Here is an 8,229-nt window from a genome sequence, read left to right as displayed (position 1 = left end):
GTGTCTATAAATAGGATCACAAGTCCACTTCTTGTACAGCAATTAACCACTAAGAAGAATATATGCAGTGTATTATTTGTTGAAACTGTACTTCCAATTGGATTTGAAACTGTCTCATTGCTATCTTTTTATCAATAAAACTTTGAAAAAAAAACAATCAACATACTTTACAGATCTAGAGAAAATACTCTTAAAATTTTTTGGAACCAGAAAAGACTCAGAATAGCAAAGGCAATCCTGGGCAACAAAGGCAAGGCAGGAGACATTACAGTCCCTGACTTGAAATTATAGCTCAGTACTACTGTGATATAATCAGTATGGTACTGGCCAAAAAAAGTAGACCCAAAGATAAAAGGAACAGATTATAAGGTGCAGATACAATTACAAACACACTCAGCCATCTTATGTTTAATAAAGGGGCCAAACACATTCACTGGAAGAAAGATGGCCTTTTTAACAAATGATGCTAGAAAAACTGGCTCTCCACATGCCAAAAACTAAAACTAGACCTGGGTCTATCACCATGCATTAAACTAAAGTCAAAATGGATTAAAGATCAAAACATTAAAGCAGAAACACTAAATCTACTAGAAGAGAAAGTAGGTGGAAATCTTAAAAATCTTGCAGTAGGCAGCGAGTTCATGAACAAAAACCAAATTGCACAGGAAATACTTCAAGGAATCAACATCTAGGATCTCATCTTATTGAAATGTTTCTGTATGTCAGAAGAAATCTCCAACAGAGTGAAAAGACAATTCACAAGTTGAGAAAAAAAACTTGACCAACACCCTGGGGCCTGCTGTACCAGCCCCACCCCCAGGGCGCCCTGAGACAGCAATTGAGACTGGGCATGGTGGCGCTAATCTGTAATCCCAGCTCTTGGGAGGCTGTAAACAGGAGAATCACTATGAGTCTGATCTAGCAGTAAGATCCTGAACACCTTGTAGACCCATCCCTAAAAAAAAAAAAAAAAAAAAAAAAAAAAAAACCCAAAAATAAATAAAAAATAAAAATAAAAAAACTTGGCCAACAATCACTCAGACAAACATCTTCTATCTAGAATATATAAAAAAGTAAAAGGGCCAGCAGAATCACTACAAGCAGATCTAGTAGTGAGACCCTGAACACCCTGTAGATTGTAGACCCTTCACTAAAATACAGGAGAGAGAGAGAGAGAGAGAGAGAGAGAGAGAGAGAGAGAGAGAGAGAGAGCCATGTCCTGAGAGATTCACAACTGAATTCTACAAGAAATTTAGAGAACATTTAATATCAATACTCAAACTCTTTAATGAAATTGAAAAGGAAGCAGTACTCCCAAAATCATTCCTGGAGGAAAGTATTTTTTTTTACAGGGTGTCCTACCCAGCTCAGACTCATAGTGTACTTCTAGTACAAGTATATTTCAGGGGACTAAGCACTTGCTTAGACAAGTGCAGGGGCCAGGATTTGATCCCTGGCACCACATGCCACACCAGCCCCTCCCCTGGGTGCACTGAACTGGTGATGGAGTCCAGGCATGGTGGCACAGGCCTGTAATCTCAGCATTAGAGAGGCATAAAACAGGAGGATCACTCACTATGAGTACAAGCTGTGTGAGACACCCTGTACAAAAAAGAAAAAGAAAAAGAAAAGAAATAAAAACAATAGGCCCTCAAAATTCAAAGACCCAATCCAAAAATGACCATCTGAGGTGAATACAGACTTCTCAGAGGAAGAATTACAAGTGGCAAATAAATACATGAAAAAAATGTTCCACAGCACTAGCCATTTGAGAAATGAGCACTGAGATACCATCTCACTCCAGAAAGAAAGGTTATCATTAAAAAAAAAAAAAAACAACTAATAACAAATGCTGGAGAGGCTGTGGAGAAAAAGGAACTCTTCTCCACTGTTGGTGAGAATGTAGACTGGTGCAACTACTCTGGAAATCAGTGTGGAGATTCCTCAAAAAATTAGTACTGGAAATCCCATTCATCCCAGCTATCCTCCTCTTTGGTATTTTCCCAAAAGAACAGAAAATATCATATCACAATGATATACATGCACGCATGTTTATAGCAGCATAATTAGTCATAGCCAGATCTTGGAAAGAACCCAAATGCCCTTCATTTGAGGAATAGATAAAAAGGATGTGGTATTTTTATACAATGGCATATTACTCAGCTATAAAAAAAGACAAACCTGAGGACTTCATAGTTAGTGGATGCAACTAGAGGTTGTACTCATAAGTAAAATAAATCAGACCCAGATATGTAAATATCATATTGTCTCCCTAGTGTAAGAACTTGAAAGAATAAATAAAACCTGAAAAGTAGTTATAGTAAAATGGAAAGAAACTGAACATAAGGATTAAACAACAAAGATGAGGGAAAGTAGAAAATATAGGAAAAAATGAAAGGTGAAAAATCATGCAAGTATATATACAGGATGGCTGTGATAGTAATAATTTCCATCAGTTTTTTTGAAAATAGCAGTTAACATTTAGAATTTTCACCTTGACTAATTCTGTCTGCTTATATCTGCAATCTAAGCAACTACATCGAGGACAGCAATGTGTAATACAAAAACCATGGTTGAATAACTCTCACCTTGGTCTTCTGAATGTGTATGATTTCTAATGTCTTATCCATTATTATTCTCTCTTTAAAATAGTTTTGAAAGTAAAAAAAAAGACAAGAAAAAATTAAGGTTTATTGAGAGCAAGAATCAATATTCAATTATTTGCCTAGTCTTGCATAACTATATCTGTTAATCTAATTTGTTAATCAATATGGTATTTACATATCCTGGTCTGATTTATTTCACTTATGAGTAAAACCTCGAGTTTCAACCTCTAGATTTGACAATAAAATAGGTGATGTAACAAACATTGTTAATTTGCTATGCATTATACTGTACCTGATGGGAATTCAGGTCAGAGCTCAGAAGACCAGAATGCTGACAGAAACGCAGCAGGTATAGACCAGGCTCAGAAGGTTTCTCTTAGGAAGAACTACTGCACTGGCTCTTGGACTCCAGACCATGTGCGTTTTCCGTTGGCATAAAATTTATCTGCATCTTTCTCAGATTCAGAGACTTTGCCTAAGACTGAGGTTAAGACAGAGGACTAATTAATCTTGCAGAAGAAATTTCAAGGGGGCCTAATGTTGAGGCAATGGCATGGCTATTGTTGGAGCTTTTAGCCAGATCTATGCTGAGAATCAAGAGCAAAGAACCCAGAAGAATTGCTTAAAATGTTTTGAGGATCCATTCCCATGGGGTGGGGGGCACTATTGTGGGGATGGGGGCAGCAGGCTGCACCACCCATGCCAAATAAACACAAGGAGGAGAAAGATACACCAAAAGCAGGGAAAAGTGGGAAAAGTTCCAAAGAAGAGCAAGACACTGTAGAATTAGAGCAGATTTCCAACAGAAAAAAACAGTGCTTTGGCTGTTCCATCCTCAACATCTGCTAAAATACAAATGCTACTCCTTCCTCAGTCAGAGGCAAAGAAAGCAAAATGGTTTATACCAGGAATAATGGAGAACTGCAAAAATTACCATCTTTGAAAGAAGTTCCTCCTGTGGATCAAGAGAAGCTGTTTACCCAGAAGTTACATCAGTGTGGTGTCCTCTCACTTGGCTTCTGACCCACTGAGAAACCTCAGGCAGAAGGAAGTGGAATGAGCTGTGCTAAGTGGAATGGTGGAGTATGTTACCCACAACCAGGATGTGATCACAGAGTCTACGCCCCAAAAGTAGTCCACATGTTCGCAGTTAACATGTTTCAGACATTACCGCCTTCCCCTGACCCAAGGGGAGCAGAATTTGTCTTCCCCAAGGAAGACAAACCAACATTAGATGTTGCCTGGCCTCATCTGTAGCTTGTTTATGAACTTTCTTTAAGATGTTTAGACTCTCCAGATTTCCAGCCTAATGCAGCAAAGAAAGGCATTGATCAGAAGTTTATGGCGCAGCTTTTAGAGCTCTTTGACAGTGAGGGTCCTCCAGAAAGAGATTTTCTTTAAACCACCCTTCACCGACCCTATGGGAAGTTCCTAGGCCTGAGAGCTTACATCAGGAAACAGCTAAATAATATATTTTATAGATTTATTTCTGAAACAGAGCATCCCAATGGCATAGCAGAATTACTAGAAATACTGGGAAATGCAATAGATTTGCCTCCCCACTAAAAGAAGAGCACAAGATTTTATTGAAAGTGTTACTGCCTTTGCACAAGATGAAATCCCAGAGTGTCTGCCATCCCCAGCGCGTGTACTGTGTCATGCAGTTTCTGGAAGACAGCACCTCAGCAAGCCAGTGGTCATGGCAAATACTGGCCAAAGACTCATAATCCAAAAGAAGTAACATTCTTAAATGAATTAGAAGAAATTTTAGATGTAATTGAGCGATCTTAATTTGTGAAGATCATGGAACCTCTTTTCTGGCGCTTAGCCAAGTGTGTTTCTGGCCCACACTTTGAGCAGAGCGAGCACTGTCTTCCTGGAACAATGAGTATATTGTGAGTCAATCAGCAACAGTGCAGTGAGGATCCTTCCAATCATGTTTCCATCCCTGGAAACTCCAAGACCCATTGGAACAAGGGCTTGATACACAGGGCCCTAAAACTCTTTATGGAAATGAATCAAAAATTATTTGATGACTACACTCAACAGTTTAAAGCAGAGAAACTGAAAGAGAAGTCAAAAAATGAAAGAACAAGAAGAAACATGGGTCAAAATGAAAATCTAGCCAAAGCAGAGCCCCATACATGGTGTACAGTCAGTCAAGCCAGCACCCTGAGCTTGCGGGTAGCAATGGAGACAGAAGAGCCTCTGTTTGAAGATGTGTAGATGCTGAGAAAGACAGTGAGCAGTGAGGCTCATCAGTTTGTCAGGAGAAAAGCAATGTCAACCACACAAGTGAGGAAGCTGTAAGAGATGGAAGGTGGGGAGTGCAGCACAGAACTATCCGGAATGGACCATCTTCTATGTAAGTCTGAGCTGCCTCAAGACCCCCACCCTGAGACAGTCTTGGCCCTCACTGCAGAGCCAGAAAGCTGGCCTCACAGTATGGGTGCCCACCTCAGAGTGTGGCAGCTGGACCTGCCAGCTTTTCTGGTTCCATAGAAAGTCCAGACTGTTTGTGACATCCCATGGGAGGTTGAACAATGGCAGCCTCTCACTGTGTCATCTCCACTCCAGCACAGCCCACATAAGACAGTTTCACAGAATCAGAGCTCTGGAAAGCACCCTGGTCATCACCTTCATGTTCTACCCAAATAAATTTGTGATCCTTTCAAACAGGCAGTTCTAGGATAATACTGGTATTTTTCAAATCAAAAGAACAGTTTGAAAAAGTATTGCCTATTTTTTAGGACTATAAAACCTTTGAAACTGTTTCCACATGATGCTTATGCCTGCAGTGTTTGTTTAACCTCACAAAATTGTGCCTTTGCTTTCAAGTTGTTACAGCCTTCAGGGGAAGTGACGTGACCATCAGCAACCACTGGACCCCCTGGGAATCTTTTACTGTGATTGGTGGTATGTGTGTCATGTCCTGCTTCCTTGCGTCTACCGAAAGCCTTATTTCCAGGTCTGTGGGACAGCACCAGGATTCCAAAAGTAAGCTCCTAGAAGGGACTTATTTTATTTTTTATTTTTTTATTTTTTTGGGATGCATCCTTTATTTTTTTTCAAAGTTTTATTGATAAACAGATGGCAATGAGACAGTTTCAAATCCAATCAGAATTACAGTTTCAACAAATAATACATTGCATATATTCTTCTTAGTGGTTAATTGCTGTACAAGAAGTGGACTTGTGATCCTATTTATAGACACCATTAGAACAAATCATTCTATTCATTAAGAGAATGCAACTATATATCTATCCTAACCACTTGGAATACACAAATACAAAATGGACATTCATCAGTATACCCCTTTTTTTCTAAGTTCCGTTATTGAATATTATAGGTGTGTAAACTCAGCAAAATATTCTAAAAGAGTCCAGTAACCCATAATAGCATTGGGTCTTCTGTTTAACTGGCAATGTCAGAAGCCATGCTGTTATGTTGAGTCCCCCACAGCTCAACATAACAGCATGGCTTTATTTCCTATATTTCGTCTTCATACTTTTCTACTGGATGGTTAAGACCAAGGTAAAGCAGGACCTGTGCAACAAGAGTTGTAGCTTTTTGGTCTGAGAAGGTCAGTGAAATGTGCTCAGGATTTATCTTGAGATCCCGTACCTCAGATTGTAGAACCTTTGTCAGTGCAGCCATGTGGATGAGTCACGGCCATTGCTTGGCCAATGTGCTGTTGTGAAAGCCTGAGAGAGTGTCTTCTCCCCATGTGACTCTCCTTACGCACACTCTACGTCATCGATCACTTTCCTCTTTGGCCTCATAATCTTCTTGATCAGAAAATATGGGACACTACCGAGGTACATGACATCACAGTACAAGTTCTCATATGTCCTGAGTCTTAATTGACCTTAGAAGGTTAGGGCCAAAATGTTGGCATTCCTTGTAGCCCTCCTTTTTCTCTAATTTTGGTCTGCAAACTTACATTGTTAACCATCCAGAAGACAAGCTTATTGTTATTATCAAACGATTTAGGCTCTTAAGCTTAACCTCACTATCTCACTGCATTTCAAACATCTTAGGCATCATAAGGAGCAGGTATTTTTCATCAAGTAGTGATATGTTGAACTTTAAGTCCCTGAATAATATGATAAAACATTTTAAAAATTACATTATATTTTAAAAATAGGATAAAGAATTATATACTTCTCATGTTTGCACATAAGTCCAAAAATCTCATCATATACAACCTTGAAGCAGGACAGTCCCACAATATTCCTTTTCCTGTCTCTTGCTCGAGTAGGTGGTTGTTCAAGAAGAAAGCAAGGGACTTATTTTAAAAAGCTTTATCTACCTTGACTAGAATTAGAGTTGTAAACTTATGTATTCATAATTTTATTCAGAGAATCAACCCTCACCTACTTAAACCTACTGTTGCCCTTCAGCAAGGCTCCTAAATTAATCAAATTATAGTCTAAGAATTCCACATGTTGCAGAAGGTTAGAGCAAGATCACTTTGAACTAAGCCAGTTCTTGACCTAGTGAAGACTGCAGGTACTTGGAGTATAAAGTAGCAAAGACACCCTTGTAGGTCCCTGGGGCAGGCAGTAGAGGAAGCTGGGTGGCTGGTGTGGGGTAGCCTTTATATGGGGATGGGCTCGCAGTACCAGCCTCATGAGGAGAATAGCATGTGAGTTTTGTCAGTCTAGAAATTCTGCTATGGATTTCACAGACTCCTTGCAGGGATTAAACTTTTGTTTTAGGTGGAGTAGAATGAGGAGAAACCCTTTACACTTAGTTCTTTGTCTACGCTTTATTTGTCTCAGGATGGCCAGTATTTTATTTTTCCTGAATAAAAGCTATTTGAGATGTGTAGTGCTCTTTTAAACACTAATTTCTTTTATCTCTTGTATATGTATAACTTAATGAGAAATGTCTTCATGCATACAGGATAAAACCTGGCTTCTTTTAGAATCTGTTTTTTTTAATTCATGGTCTCTGGTATCTATGAAAAGATTGTGAAAATCAGACATTGCTCCTTGTGTGGCCACAGTACCCGCCGCTAGAGTTCCGGTATGTTCAGTGATGACAACAACACACTTGTTTCGTTGTGTGTTGGAGAAAACTCACCTGGGGAAGGAGATTCCTGTAAGAGCGAGAGCTATAACGTGGTTTCCCAGAGGAAGTGAACCAGTCAGTCCCCTTGGTGAGAAGGACACTTACTGAGAAACTTGGCAAGTGGCTATCCATTTTGCCACTATGCAATCTGTGATTTAAAAAAAAAATGTCTAGAAGGTTTCTCCTTTTGAAGGAAAAAGGGTGCTTTTTATTGTATAAAGCAGCTTCTTCTGTAATTTGATATACCATCGTTCGAACTTCTGTCTCAGCTGGTAGGTTCTACAATATCCCTGCCCGGGATTTCTAGTATGTCCCTGAGACAGGTGCCTGGGCGCACTTCTCCTGCCCTCAGAAAAAGTGAGCTAGCAGTATCTGGGAGACTGCATAACTCTCTTCCACCCACAAGAATGTCTTCTGGTCTAAGTTTTATTTCTGCTGTTTATTAAAGACAAACAGGTGGAGGCAGCTCATGTATCTGGGACGCCCCAAAGTTAGGACTTTTCTTTGCACTCTTGAGGCCACTGGAGGTGGCTCTCCAGCTGTCATC

General features: G+C 39.7%; 1 pseudogene; it reads left to right on the top strand.

The window, feature by feature from the left end:
• Positions 1-3,282: 3,282 nt before the first annotated feature.
• On the top strand, positions 3,283-5,128 carry LOC101571893 (annotated as a pseudogene).
• The last annotated feature ends 3,101 nt before the right edge of the window (positions 5,129-8,229 follow it).

Source organism: Octodon degus, unplaced genomic scaffold (assembly GCF_000260255.1).
Source record: "Octodon degus isolate 3935 unplaced genomic scaffold, OctDeg1.0 scaffold00090, whole genome shotgun sequence".
Classification (NCBI taxonomy): Eukaryota; Metazoa; Chordata; class Mammalia; order Rodentia; family Octodontidae; genus Octodon; species Octodon degus.
This window is presented reverse-complemented; position numbering and strand designations above follow the sequence as displayed.